The following is a 14,696-nucleotide window of genomic DNA, read 5'->3' on the forward strand; positions in this document are numbered from 1 at the left end:
GGATCTGTGGATTACACTCATGGGGGATCTGTGGATTACACTCATGGGGGATCTGTGGATTACACTCATGGGGGATCTGTGGATTACACTCATGGGGGATCTGTGGATTACACTCATGGGGGATCTGTGGATTACACTCATGGGGGATCTGTGGATTACACTCATGGGGGATCTGTGGATTACACTCATGGGGGATCTGTGGATTACACTCATGGGGGATCTGTGGATTACACTCATGGGGGATCTGTGGATTACACTCATGGGGGATCTGTGGATTACACTCATGGGGGATCTGTGGATTACACTCATGGGGGATCTGTGGATTACACTCATGGGGGATCTGTGGATTACACTCATGGGGGATCTGTGGATTACACTCATGGGGGATCTGTGGATTACACTCATGGGGGATCTGTGGATTACACTCATGGGGGATCTGTGGATTACACTGATGGGGGATCTGTGGATTACACTGATGGGGGATCTGTGGATTACACTGATGGGGGATCTGTGGATTACACTGATGGGGGATCTGTGGATTACACTGATGGGGGATCTGTGGATTACACTGATGGGGGATCTGTGGATTACACTGATGGGGGATCTGTGGATTACACTGATGGGGGATCTGTGGATTACACTGATGGGGGATCTGTGGATTACACTGATGGGGGATCTGTGGATTACACTGATGGGGGATCTGTGGATTACACTGATGGGGGATCTGTGGATTACACTCATGGGGGATCTGTGGATTACACTGATGGGGGATCTGTGGATTACACTGATGGGGGATCTGTGGATTACACTGATGGGGGATCTGTGGATTACACTCATGGGGGATCTGTGGATTACACTGATGGGGGATCTGTGGATTACACTGATGGGGGATCTGTGGATTACACTCATGGGGGATCTGTGGATGACACTTATGTCATCCACAGATCCCCAAAAATGTAATCTACAGATCCCCCATCAGATGCATCAGTGTGGAGGGAGGAGGCGGAGACACGCATGGCGGGGCCCAGTGCAGTGATTCTACTCTAATACACCGGGCCCCGCAGCTGTTAAGTACTTTCAATCCGATCCATATCTTAAAGGGGTTATCCCACTTAGCAGTTTCATACTTACCTGCTGCCACCGCGCGTTCACTTCCTGGATTCTGGCTGGGGGCGGGCTTCATCTTGATTGAAGTCTTCTCCCGGCCGGGCCGCGCACTGGACTGAACGCGCACGCTGCCGCGCATGCGCAATGTGACTTATTTCTGGCCAGTATAGTACAGAGCCGGCGTGCGCGTTCGCAGCTCTGTACTATTCTGGCCGGGAAGAAGTCACCGTCGCGCATGCGCGGCAGCGTGCGCGTTCAGGACAGCGAGTGGCCCGGCCGGGAGAAAAGAAGAAGTCTTCTGGGCAAGCGCGACCATCGGGATTTTGCGGAAGAGCGGTGGTCGTAACCAGGGGAGACCGAGTCACAACAATGAGGTAAGTGGGGATGAATTTTCTCCTAATCGGTGGGAATTTGTTAATAAAGTATATTTACAAAAATGATCACTGTCAAATCATTAACAGATTTAACAGTGATCATTATGATGGGATAACCCCTTTAATGTATACCGCACTGTTCTGTATTTACTGTAGTACCGTATGTATAGCATTAGGACGGCGCAGACCGGCAGCTCCCTCGGTCATGCGCCGCCTGCCCCTGCACTATGTGTCTATGATTTTAGACAACCATTTCTGAATTACTTGATATCCATGGTTGGTTTGTGAAGGTTGTGATGTCGGACAAAGCCATAAGTTAAAATGACAAATCACTAATTGATCTATGCCATGATCTTGGGCCTAGCCTTAGCTTTCATTGATGAGATGCAGCACTATTGTTTATCATAAATTTAATTTTCAACTACAGCCCGACAACTACTAAAAAAAACTATGCTCCATGCTCATTTTGTATCTTGATGGTCAGCAGAAAATGGTCTAAATCTTGACTTAAATGGGGCCACAGACCGCATTCTGAGGCCAAGAATAGGGCATATTCTATAAATTGCAAATACACTATTTAGCTGACTGGTTGTGGTCAATGGACAAGCCGGGGTCCGGAAAGGCAGAGTTGATTTAATCTGGAAAACATGCAATAGGTCAAGATGGGTGACACAGGTGAGCTAGAGATAGCTGGGTAAAACCACAAGGAGCCTGGGTTCTAACCGCATGTATGCGCAGTATTACTCCACAAGCAAGCACATGCCAAGACCAGAAGCACACCAAAAATAAAATATCCAATTAGAGTCTCCACCTTCAGCAGAATTATTAAGAATTTTAACTAGAGGTCCATGATACTATACAAAAATAACAAATCCCAATATTACTCCATGATTAGAAACACAAACAAATGAAAATTATTACCACAATAAAGTGTCACAAGTGCAATAAGAAATTACAGTGAAGAATCAATAACAATATGACCTGTTTAATTGATAACTGCAGTGCTGCAAGGGAGGGAAAAAAACATGAATATCGCCACCATCAGTTTGTACAGCTTCATCAGGGGTGACACAGGGTCAATAGGCAGAGGTCAGGCACAGGAGTTCAGGACACAAAAAACACCTTTGAAGGGACTAAGGCAAGCTAGGAACCTTATTGCTCAGGCACCTTCCCATAGGAGAAGGCATCTTGATTCTCACATAGCGGTAATATGTTGTGTGACCAATTATCATGCTGCAAAACCACACACATTTTACAGCAAAATGCAGCACTTTTGAGATGTGGTTATGTGCTGTGGTGAGTCCGTGCACCTGAGAAGATCCTTTCCTGAGAGGTGAGAAGGATATTGGGTTTTGTGTGAACTTTCCAACACTGTGTACAGTTTCTACTGCAAATAGTCTTGTACACTGAACTTGAGACTCCTCTGGTATCATGTAATTTTGCAAATGTTTCTAAGACTGCCTTCTCAGCTTAGAAAGCATTCAGCACTTGTTTTGTCCTTTTGTCAGATAATAGTTTGTATGAATTGTGAAGATGCTGCTTATTTCAGTTACTGCTGTCAGCTTTTGCTGATCACTAATGATGTGGCGCTGGAAAATTACTAGTGTGTGAAAGACACATGGAGACTCTAAGAACTTTCCTTTGTGCTTTCATAAAGCTTGCTGTTTTATCCAGAACATCTATTTATGTCCTCAATTAGTTCCATTGTTTCCTAAAATCAAAGAACAGATGCAAGGAATAAATAATAGCTCAGATAAGAAATTGTTTTAATTTTCAAAAGTCACAGACAAAAAATACCAAGTATAAAAACTACAGCTCTGGGGCCGAACTTCTGTCACAGAAGCCTTTTGTAAATATATGTATATTTATATGTGTGCATAGCCAGTTATTAGCACGCCTAGTTTCAAAAGGGGTTTTCTGGTATTTTTATATTGATGGCCTATCCTCAGGTGAGACCAGCGGGAGTTCTACTCCCGGCACCGCTGGTGATCAGATGTTTGAGGATGCTGCAGCACTCAACAGAGCTTCGGTAAGCACTGCGGCCTCCTCGCAGTTTACCAAGCCCAGCACTGTCCATTTAATAGTGGCAGCTACGCCTACGTCATCATAAACATAAGCCATTAATATGAAAATCCTGCTATACCCCTTTAATACAAATACAGTATATCTAAATATGCTAATCTTGTGTAAAAAAAAAAAAAAAAGAATGAAACAGGCAACTAAGGTCAATACAAGGAGCTCTTATTCTGACCCAATAGCAGAACAGAAACTAAATGTCATTAAGTAACTGAATGTAGAAAAAATTTAAAAGCTATGTACACCTTTGGGCGATTTTTTTTTTATTATTGCATTGTACTCATTTTAAGCTAAACATATTTTTTAATTGGTCTTTATTAAAAACATGGCATCCTTTTTTTCTGTACAGAGCAGACATGCTCTAGTAGCAGCCTGTGGATTTTCTGTCTTTTCCGTCAAACCAAGAGCTGACGGACTCCTTATCTCTGCTCTCTGACCTCCCAAACACTTATTATAGCTCAGTTCTTATCTTACTAATAAGAATGTGGCTTAAATAAGTGTTTATGACCTCTTAGTAGTTTAGAGATAAGGGTTATTAGATGACCGGGACAAAGTAAAAATAACATTCACACAGCTAGAAAAACAGCTAACCCTTTGTGACAGAATGGCTCCATATTAAAGGTCAATTGAAAAAAATGATTTTTAGTAAAAAATTAGTATAACACAATCATAAGGGGAAAAAAATTACTCCAAAAGGTGTACATAGCCTTTGAGGATACGTTCATATGTCCAAACTTCAAATTTTTGTTTCTGGTGGAATTCTGCAGCAGCAATATTATTACCGAATGGTGTAGATTTTATGGCAGAATTCAGAGTGTAAATGGTGTGAGTGAAAACTCACAACATAAACGGACATGCCGCATTTAAAATCTGCAAGGCAGCTGAAGTTACTGCATGGGTGGATTATTAAGCAAATATTTTCTACAGCATGTTCAAGGGATATTTTATTCCACTTTTCTTTCACTATAAAATGCTGCAGATTACTTGTATGCAATTCTATTGACAAAAGTATTCAGCATATCCGTCCAGTTTTTTTTGCGTGGATTTCTATGCAGAAAAATCAAAATGCAAGACAATACCAGCAAAGTGAATCAGATTTCCCAAATCTCATCTACAAAGCGTGTATTTTGTACGTGCGTAAACTGACCAGACGTGTGGATTTTAAAATAGGACTGTTAATATAAACAAAAAACGCATAAATCTGCTCAACCTCTCCTCCTGTCTAAGGGGGGACATGATTTAAGGGGTAGGGGATAACTATTAGATCAGTGGAGGTCCTACCACTGGGACCCCCACCGACCACAACAACAGGGGCCCTGTATTCCCTTGCAGCAACCCTGAAATGAACTGAGCAGCCTGTCGGGCATGTGTGCATCCGCTCCACTAATTTCTATGGGAATTCGAGAGATAGTGTTATCTTTAAAAGTCCCATAGAAATTAATAAAGTTGTTACAGGCATGTGCGACCAGCTGCTTCATTCATTTCAGGGTGGCTGCAGGGGATACGGCTCCCCTGTTATCGTGATCAGTGGAGGTCCCAGTAGTAGGACCCACACCACCAATCTAATAGTGTTGATATGGGACAAATTCTAACAACCCGGAATACCCCTTTAACTTATACAAATCTATAAATGGACTGTACAAAAAATATGGAGAAGAGCTGTTTCATGTAAAATCCCCTTAACAGACAAGGGGGCACTGCCACCATCTAGAGAATAAACAGTTCAGTCTCCAGAGACGACAAGGTTTCTTCACCATAAGAACTATAAATCCAAAAAAGGTGTTTTAAGCTGATAAGTAGACTGTAACTGACATTATGTTACAAGACACACAGAATGTCAACCATTAAAATGGATGTCCTCCCCAGGTTCCACACAACAAGAAGCTGAGCCTACAGTGAGCACAACGGGTCAGCTGAAGGCTGAATACACATCGTTCCATCTAACAAATCCCAATTTTCCAGAACTCTTTTTAATCAAGCACTTTACATATGAGACGAGGTAAAAGTAGATTAAAGGCCTACAAATCTGCAACATCTGAGTGATATCAACATGGATTGGAAGGAATATATCTCAAATTGTTGAATGAATGTCACAAATCTGGCTGTACAGAAAGCAAAATGGATCCCAGCCAAGTACGAGGAAAGTACGGAAAAAATACATGCAGAGTTAGGGCTCCTGCACACGACCGTATCTGTTTTTGCTGTCCACAAATCCTGGATTCGTAAAACACAGATACACCATATTTTTTTCTCCTGCAGAAATGTCCTATCCTTGACCACAAAACGGACAAGAATAAGACTAGTTCTATTTCTTTGCGGGGCCACCGAACAGACTTACGGGTGTGGACAGCACACGGGTGTGCGGTCGACATATTTTGCAGCCCCACTGAGATTAATGGGTTCGCATCCCGAGATTCAGACCAAAACTACGGCCGTGTACATGAACCCTCAGCCCGTAAATCTAATTTGAAGATCAACAGCAATCATAATTTCCTAAATTTTCAACAGCAACTGTGGCTGAAAGCTGCACTAAATATATAATGTACAGTACATCCTGGAGAGAAATCGGCCACCATGCAGACAAGACATCATGGGGCCCCCCGATGTTCCCTGGCAGCCAGGTTTCCCCAGCAGCTATAACATTAGAATGCAGATAACATTTAATACAATGGAGAAGCAGAGAGCCATGGGTTCCCTGCTTCACTATTCATCTGCTGGTGTGCTGTGCAGTGCGATGAAGTGACATCATCATGCCTGCTGCGCCTAGCCACCAAACAGAGTGATCCGTTTAGTTTTTCGTAGGAATGTGGCTAGGTGAATTTTAATTTTGGAGACACAAAAGGTGTACTATGTTAATTTTGGAGACACAAAAGGTGTACTATGTGTTGGGAGGCGCATAAGGATGCACCTCACTGGGTTCAGGACACATAAGGCGGCATCATATGCAAGGGGCACATAAGAGGGCATCATACTGTGTGTGGGGCACATAAGATGTCACTATACTGTGGGGGGAACATAGGGGGTCACAATATCAGCAGTGCTATGGGCTGGAACTTAGAAGTGCTATGGAGCAAACCTTAGTGGTGCTACAGAGTGGAAATTAGTGGAGTGACAGGGTCCCCAAAAACATCACTTTGCTTGAGACCCCAGAAAAGCGAAATCCGTCCCTGAGTGTATGTGCCTTCAATATTGGAGTTATATTTAATACCAATTTTTAGGTAAGAGTTAGCTACCAAATCAACATGGCAACATCTTTAATACAATAGTAACTTCCACTGGACAGATATTACCATCACATACCAATTCCTGGACAATATCACTGCTAAATGTTAACTCATGAACAGATTGATTTGCACTGGCACTGAGCTTATGCACACGATCACTGGTGTTTTTGCGGTCCACAAATCACAAATCTGCAAAACACCGATATCGGCTGTGTGCGTTCTGCATTTTGTGGAACGGAACATCCTGCCCTCTCTCTATAAAGGGACAAGAATGGCCCATGTTCTGGGCCGCAGAACAGACACATGGATGCGGGCAGCACACAGTGTGTTGTCCGCATCTTTTGCAGCCCCACTGAAGTGAATGGGTCTGCATTTGATCGAATATTGAAAAAAAATACGGTCGTGCGCACCTAACTCAAAGAAGTAGAGTAGTAGATAAAAAAAAAAAAAAAAAAGGAAGAGGTAGAAAGAGAAGATGCTAGGTATTATCTGGGACCAATATGGCAGTATTAATTGTGGAGGAACTGCAGAACGATTTAGGTATGAATTGGTATTCACTGGCACATTACAGTTTATACAGTCTTAGCTTAAAATGATGATGCATAATAGCCTTGGTGGTTTCTCTCAATATATATTTCTGCATATATTTCAAGTTGGTGGGGTTACAAAATCCATGAGCCCAAAGCCTTATAGTGTGTCCAATATTGCAAATTATTGTAAACATGAAAATACTGTAGTTGTAGAGCATGCTATGATTTTCGGTCAGATTCAAATCACAGAAAATTCTGTGCCACTCTGTATATACGCATACAAAAGTTAATTATGATCACATGGCTGGATGATAGCTATGATGGCAGTTAATGTACAAGAGGCTTACAGTCTGTTTAGACCAGGCAGACCTGCCTTCATGTAATTCCTGTCTAAAGCCCACAGTCCAAGAAGAAATAAGTGAGGGACATGACATGTGGAAGTCACTGTGGGTAGCGATACATGGAGCTAAAAACAACAATAATACTAATAGGAGTTTACTATAAACCTCACTAATATACCAGAGAGTCCACAGAAACTACTCACTACCGTGAGATAGACAAGGCGGCAAATCCTAATGAGGTGGTCATTATGGGGGACTTCAACTACCCAGATCTAGACTGGGAACTGAAACTTGATATCTCCTAAAGGAAACAAGGTTACTTGGCAATAACCAAAGACAATTACCTCTCCTAACTGGTTCAGGACCCGACTAGAGGGACGGCCATACTAGACTTAGTATTAACCAATAGGCCTGACAGAACAACAGACGTGCAGGTTGGGGAACACCTGGGAAATAGTGACCATAAAGTAATAACCTTCCAATTATCATTCAAAAGAGCGTTTCTACAGGGAGGAACAAAAATACCAAACTTCAAAAAAGCTAAATTTAGCCAACTAAGAGAGGCCATAGGCCTAACTAACTGGGACAAAGTCCTTAAAAAAAAAAATACAGCCACAAAATGGGATATCTTCAAAAACATCCTAAAAAGTTCCTTGTGAGAGGTACATACCGTATGGGAATAAAAGGTTAAGGAACAAAAAGAAAACAATGTGGATAAACAGAACTGTAAAGAAAGCAATAAATGACAAAAAGAAAGCATATAAATCACTAAAACAGGAGGGTAGCACGGAAGCACTGAAAAACTATAAGGAAAAAAATAGAACATGTAAAAAACAAATAAAAGCGGCCAAACTAGAGACCGAGAGATTAATTGCCAAAGAGAGTAAAACTAACCCTAAAATGTTCTTCAATTATATAAATGTTAAAAAGTATAAATCTGAAGGTGTCGGCCCTTTAACCACCTCAGCTCCCCTAGCTTAAACACCCTTAAAGACTAGGCCACTTTTTACACTTCTGACCTACCCTACTTTCATCGTTTATTGCTCGGTCATGCAACTTACCTCCTTTTCTACTCACTAATAGAGCTTTCATTTGGTGGTATTTCATTGCTGCTGACATTTTTACTTTTTTTGTTATTAATCGAAATTTAACGATTTTTTTGCAAAAAAATGAAATTTTTCACTTTCAGTTGTAAAATTTTGCAAAAAAAACGACATCCATATATAAATTTTGCTCTAAATTTATTGTTCTACATGTCTTTGATAAAAAAAAATGTTTGGGTAAAAAAAAAAATGGTTTGTGTAAAAGTTATAGCATTTACAAACTATGGTACAAAAATGTGAATTTCCGCTTTTTGAAGCAGCTCTGACTTTCTGAGCACCTGTCATGTTTCCTGAGGTTCTACAATGGCCAGACAGTACAAACACCCCACAAATGACCCCATTTCGGAAAGTAGACACCCTAAGGTATTCGATGATGGGCATAGTAAATTCATAGAACTTTTTATTTTTTGTCACAAGTTAGCGGAAAATTATGATTTTTTTTTTTTTTCTTACAAAGTCTCATATTCCACTAACTTGTGACAAAAAATAAAAACTTCCATGAACTCACTATGCCCATCAGCGAATACCTTGGGGTGTCTTCTTTCCAAAATGGGGTCACTTGTGGGGTAGTTATACTGCCCTGGCAATCTAGGGGCCCAAATGTGTGGTAAGGAGTTTGAAATCAAATTCTGTAAAAAATGGCCGGTGAAATCCGAAAGGTGCTCTTTGGAATGTGGGCCCCTTTGCCCACCTAGGCTGCAAAAAAGTGTCACACATCTGGTATCTCCGTATTCAGGAGAAGTTGGGGAATGTGTTTTGGGGTGTCATTTTACATATACCCATGCTGGGTGAGAGAAATATCTTGGTCAAATGCCAACTTTGTATAAAAAAATTGGAAAAGTTGTCTTTTGCCAAAATATTTCTCTCACCCAGCATGGGTATATGTAAAATGACAACCCAAAACACATTCCCCAACTTCTCCTGAGTACGGAGATACCACATGTGTGACACTTTTTTGCAGCCTAGGTGGGCAAAGGGGCCCATATTCCAAAGAGCACCTTTCGGATTTCACCGGTCATTTTTTACACATTTTGATTTCAAACTTCTTACCACACATTTGGGCACCTAAAATGCCAGGGCAGTATAACTACCCCACAAGTGACCCCATTTTGGAAAGAAGACACCCCAAGGTATTTCGTGATGGGCATAGTGAGTTCATGGAAGTTTTTATTTTTTGTCACAAGTTAGTGGAATATGAGACTTTGTAAGAAAAAAAAAAAAAATCATAATTTTACGCTAACTTGTGACAAAAAATATAAAATTCTAGGAACTCGCCATGCCCCTCACGGAATACCTTGGGGTGTCTTCTTTCCAAAATGGGGTCACTTGTGGGGTAGTTATACTGCCCTGGCATTTTCCAGGGGCCCTAATGTGTGGTAAGTAGGTAAATGACCTGTGAAATCCTAAAGGTGCTCTTTGGAATGTGGGCCCCTTTGCCCACCTAGGCTGCAAAAAAGTGTCAAACATGTGGTATCGCCGTATTCAGGAGAAGTTGGGAAATGTGTTTTGGGGTGTCTTTTTACATATACTCATGCTGGGTGAGAGAAATATCTCGGCAAAAGACAACTTTTCCCATTTTTTTTATACAAAGTTGGCATTTGACCAAGATATTTATCTCACCCAGCATGGGTATATGTAAAATGACACCCCAAAACACATTGCCTAACTTCTCCTGAGTACGGCGATACCAGATGTGTGACACTTTTTTGCAGCCTAGATGCGCAAAGGGGCCCACATTCCTTTTATGAGGGCATTTTTAGACATTTGGATACCAGACTTCTTCTCACGCTTTAGGGCCCCTAGAATGACAGGGCAGTATAAATACCCCACATGTGACCCCATATTGGAAAGAAGACACCCCAAGGTATTCAATGAGGGGCATGGCGAGTTCATAGAAATTTATTTTTTTTGGCACAAGTTAGCAGAAATTGATTTTTTTTTTTTTCTCACAAAGTCTCCCTTTCCGCTAACTTGGGACAAAAATTTCAATCTTTCATGGACTCAATATGCCCCTCACGGAATACCTTGGGGTGTCTTCTTTCCGAAATGGGGTCACATGTGGGGTATTTATACTGCCCTGGCATTCTAGGGGCCCTAAAGCGTGAGAAGAAGTCTGGAATATAAATGTCTAAAAAATTTTACGCATTTGGATTCCGTGAAGGGTATGGTGAGTTCATGTGAGATTTTATTTTTTGACACAAGTTAGTGGAATATGAGACTTTGTAAGAAAAAATAAATAAAATTCCGCTAACTTGGGCCAAAAAAATGTTTGAATGGAGCCTTACAGGGGGCTGATCAATGACAGGGGGGTGATCAATGACAGGGGGGTGATCAATGACAGGGGGGTGATCAGAGAGTCTATATGGGGTGATCACCCCCCTGTCATTGATCACCCCCCTATAAGGCTCCATTTAGACGTCCGTATGCGTTTTGCGGATCCGATCCATCTATCAGTGGATCCGTAAAAATCATGCGGACGTCTAAATGGAGCTTTACAGGGGGGTGATCAATGACAGGGGGGTATTCAATGACAGGGGGGTGATCAGGAAGTCTATATGGGGTGACCACCACAGTCATTGATCACGCCCCTGTAAGGCTCCATTCAGACGTCCGTATGCGTTTTGCGGATCCGATCCATCTATCAGTGGATCCGTAAAAATCATGCGGACGTCTGAATGGAGCTTTACAGGGGGGTGATCAATGACAGGGGGGTAATCAATGACAGGGGGGTGATCAGGGAGTCTATATGGGGTGATCACCACAGTCATTGATCACGCCCCTGTAAGGCTCCATTCAGACGTCCGTATGCGTTTTGCGGATCCGATCCATCTATCAGTGGATCCGTAAAAATCATGCGGACGTCTGAATGGAGCTTTACAGGGGGGTGATCAATGACAGAGGGGTAATCAATGACAGGGGGGTGATCAGGGAGTCTATATGGGGTGATCAGGGGCTAATAAGGGGTTAATAAGTGACAGGGGGGTGTAGTGTAGTGTGATGCTTGGTGCTACAAATTACTGAGCTATCTGTGTCCTCTGGTGGTCGATCCAAACAAAAGGGACCACCAGAGGACCAGGTATCAGGTATATTAGACGCTGTTATCAAAACATCGTCTAATATACCTGTTAGGGGTTAAAAAAAATCACATCTCCAGCCTGCCAGCGAACGTTCGCCACTGGCAGGCTGGAGATCCACTCGCTTACCTTCCGATCCTGTGAACGCGCGCGCCTGTGTGCGCACGTTCACAGGAAATCTCGCGTCTCGCGAGAGGACGCGCCAGCGCGTCCAGGCGAAATCAATCAACCACCTCCAGGACGCGTCGCTGCGTACGGCGGTCCGGAGGTGCTTAAGGAGTAATGAGGGGGGAGTCGCAGAGAGCGAAGAGGAGAAAGCAAAGCTGTTAAATATTTTTTTCTCCAATGTATTCACTGAGGAAAATAAACTGTCAGATGAAATGCTGAATATTGAAATAAATTCCCCATTAAAAGTGTCCTGTCTGACCCAGGAAGAAGTACAACAGCGACTTAAAAAGATTAAAATAGACAAATCGCCAGGACCGGATGGCATACACCCCCCGTATCCTAAGGGAATTAAGTAATGTCATAGCCAGACCCTTATTTCTGATATTTGCAGACTCTATACTGACAAGGAATGTCCCACAGGATTGGCGCATGGCAAATGTGGTGCCAATATTCAAAAAGGGTCCAAAAACAGAGCCTGGAAACTATAGGCCGGTAAGTTTAACATCTGTTGTGGGTAAACTGTTTGAAGGTTTTCTGTGAGATGTTATGTTAGAGCATCTTAACGGAAATAAGCAATAACGCCATATCAGCATGGCTTCGTGAGGGATCGGTCATGTCAAACTAATTTAATCAGTTTCTATGAGGAGGTAAGCTCTAGACTTGACAGCGGCGAATCAATGGATGTCGTGTATCTGGACTTCTCCAAAGCATTTGACACTGTACCACATAAAAGGTTAGTATATAAAATGAGAATGCTTGGACTGGGAGAAAACATCTGTATGTGGGTAAGTAACTGGCTCAATGATAGAAAACAGAGGGTGGTTATTAACGGTACATACTCAGATTGGGTCACTGTCACTAGTGGGGTACCTCAGGGGTCAGTATTGGGCCCTATTCTCTTCAATATATTTATTAATGATCTTGTAGAAGGCTTGTATAGTAAAATAAAAATTTTCGCAGATGACACTAAACTGTGTAAAGTAATTAACACTGAAGAGGACAGTATACTGCTACAGCGGGATCTGGATAGATTGCAGGCTTGGGCAGATAAGTGGCAGATGAGGTTTAACACTGACAAATGTAAAGTTATGCACATGGGAAGGAATAATGCAAGTCACCCGTACATACTAAATGGTAAAACACTCGGTAACACTGACATGGAAAAGGATCTAGGAATTTTAATAAACAGCAAACTAAGCTGCAAAAACTAGTGTCAGGCAGCTGCTGCCAAGGCCAATAAGATAATGGGTTGCATCAAAAGGGGCATAGATGCCGTGATGAGAACATATTCCTGCTACTTTACAAATCATTAGTCAGACCACACATGGAGTACTGTGTACAGTTCTGGGCTCCAGTGAACAAGGCAGACATAGCAGAGCTGGAGAGGGTCCAGAGGAGGGCAACTAAAGTAATAACTGGAATGGGGCAACTACAGTACCCTGAAAGATTATCAAAATTAGGGTTATTCACGTTAGAAAAATGACGACAGAGTGGAGATCTAATTACTATGTATAAATATATCAGGGGTCAGTACAGAGATCTATCCCATCATCTATTTATCCCCAGGACTGTGACGAGGGGACATCCTCTGCGTCTGGAGGAAAGAAGGTTTGTACACAAACATAGAAAAGGATTCTTTACGGTAAGAGCAGTGAGACTATGGAACTCTCTGCCTGAGGAGGTGGTGATGGTGAGTACAATAAATGAATTCAAGAGGGGCCTGGATGTATTTCTGGAGTGTAATAATATTACAGGCTATAGCTACTAGAGAGGGGTCGTTGATCCAGGGAGTTATTCTTATTGCCTTATTGGAGTCGGGAAGGAATTTTTTATTCCCCTAAAGTGAGGAAAATTGGCTTCTACCTTAACAGGGTTTTTTTTGCCTTCCTCTGGATCAACTTGCAGGATGACAGGCCGAACTGGATGGACAAATGTCTTTTTTCGGCCTTATGTACTATGTTACTATGTTACATATAGATTGCAAATTGCTCTTTATTACAGTTATAAGCAAGGTTGAAAAAAGTATTTTGCATCAGTATACTTCACGGTTCAAACTTGGAATCACTGAAAAAGTCTGTTTTAGAATATGACTATTCTTTTTACATAAAATGCAGGATCAACCCTATTAAAGGGCTTCTGTCACCCCATTAAACCGTTTTTTTTTTTCTTTACTAATAATCCCTACACTGCGATCTCATCATACATAAGCTAATTAATGATTTTCGTTCAGTAGAATTTGTTAAAAATCGATTTTTGAAATATGTAAATTACCTTGCTACCAGCAAGTAGGGCGGCTACTTGCTGGTAGCAGCCGCATCCTCCGATGGTAATGACGCCCCCTCTGCTTGTTGATTGACAGGGCCAGCGGACGGTATCTTTCGCTGCTGGCCCTGCCTGTTTTGATTAAATATCTGGCGCCTGCGCCGCGGCCGTACCTCTCTTCAATCTGCGCAGGCGCACTGAGAGGCGGCCACTCACTCGGCCGCTCGCTCCTCAATGCGCCTGCGCCGGGTGTAGATGTGACGTCATCGGCGCAGGCGCATTGAGGATGAAGCGGCCGAGTGAGTGGCCGCCTCTCAGTGCGCCTGCGCCGATTGAAGATAGGTACGGCCGCGGCGCAGGCACCAGATATTGAATGAAAACAGGCAGGGCCAGCGGAGAAAGATCCCGTCCGCTGGCCCTGTCAATCAACAAGCAGA

At 42.5% G+C, this 14,696-nt stretch overlaps 1 protein-coding gene across 1 annotated transcript in view; it reads right to left on the bottom strand.

Moving 5' to 3' along the window:
- CPNE8 (copine 8) overlaps positions 1 to 14,696 on the bottom strand; it is a 298,438-nt gene that overhangs the window by 168,494 nt on the left and 115,248 nt on the right. The window lies entirely within an intron of this gene.

Source organism: Bufo bufo, chromosome 1 (genome assembly GCF_905171765.1).
Source record: "Bufo bufo chromosome 1, aBufBuf1.1, whole genome shotgun sequence".
Taxonomy (NCBI): Eukaryota; Metazoa; Chordata; class Amphibia; order Anura; family Bufonidae; genus Bufo; species Bufo bufo.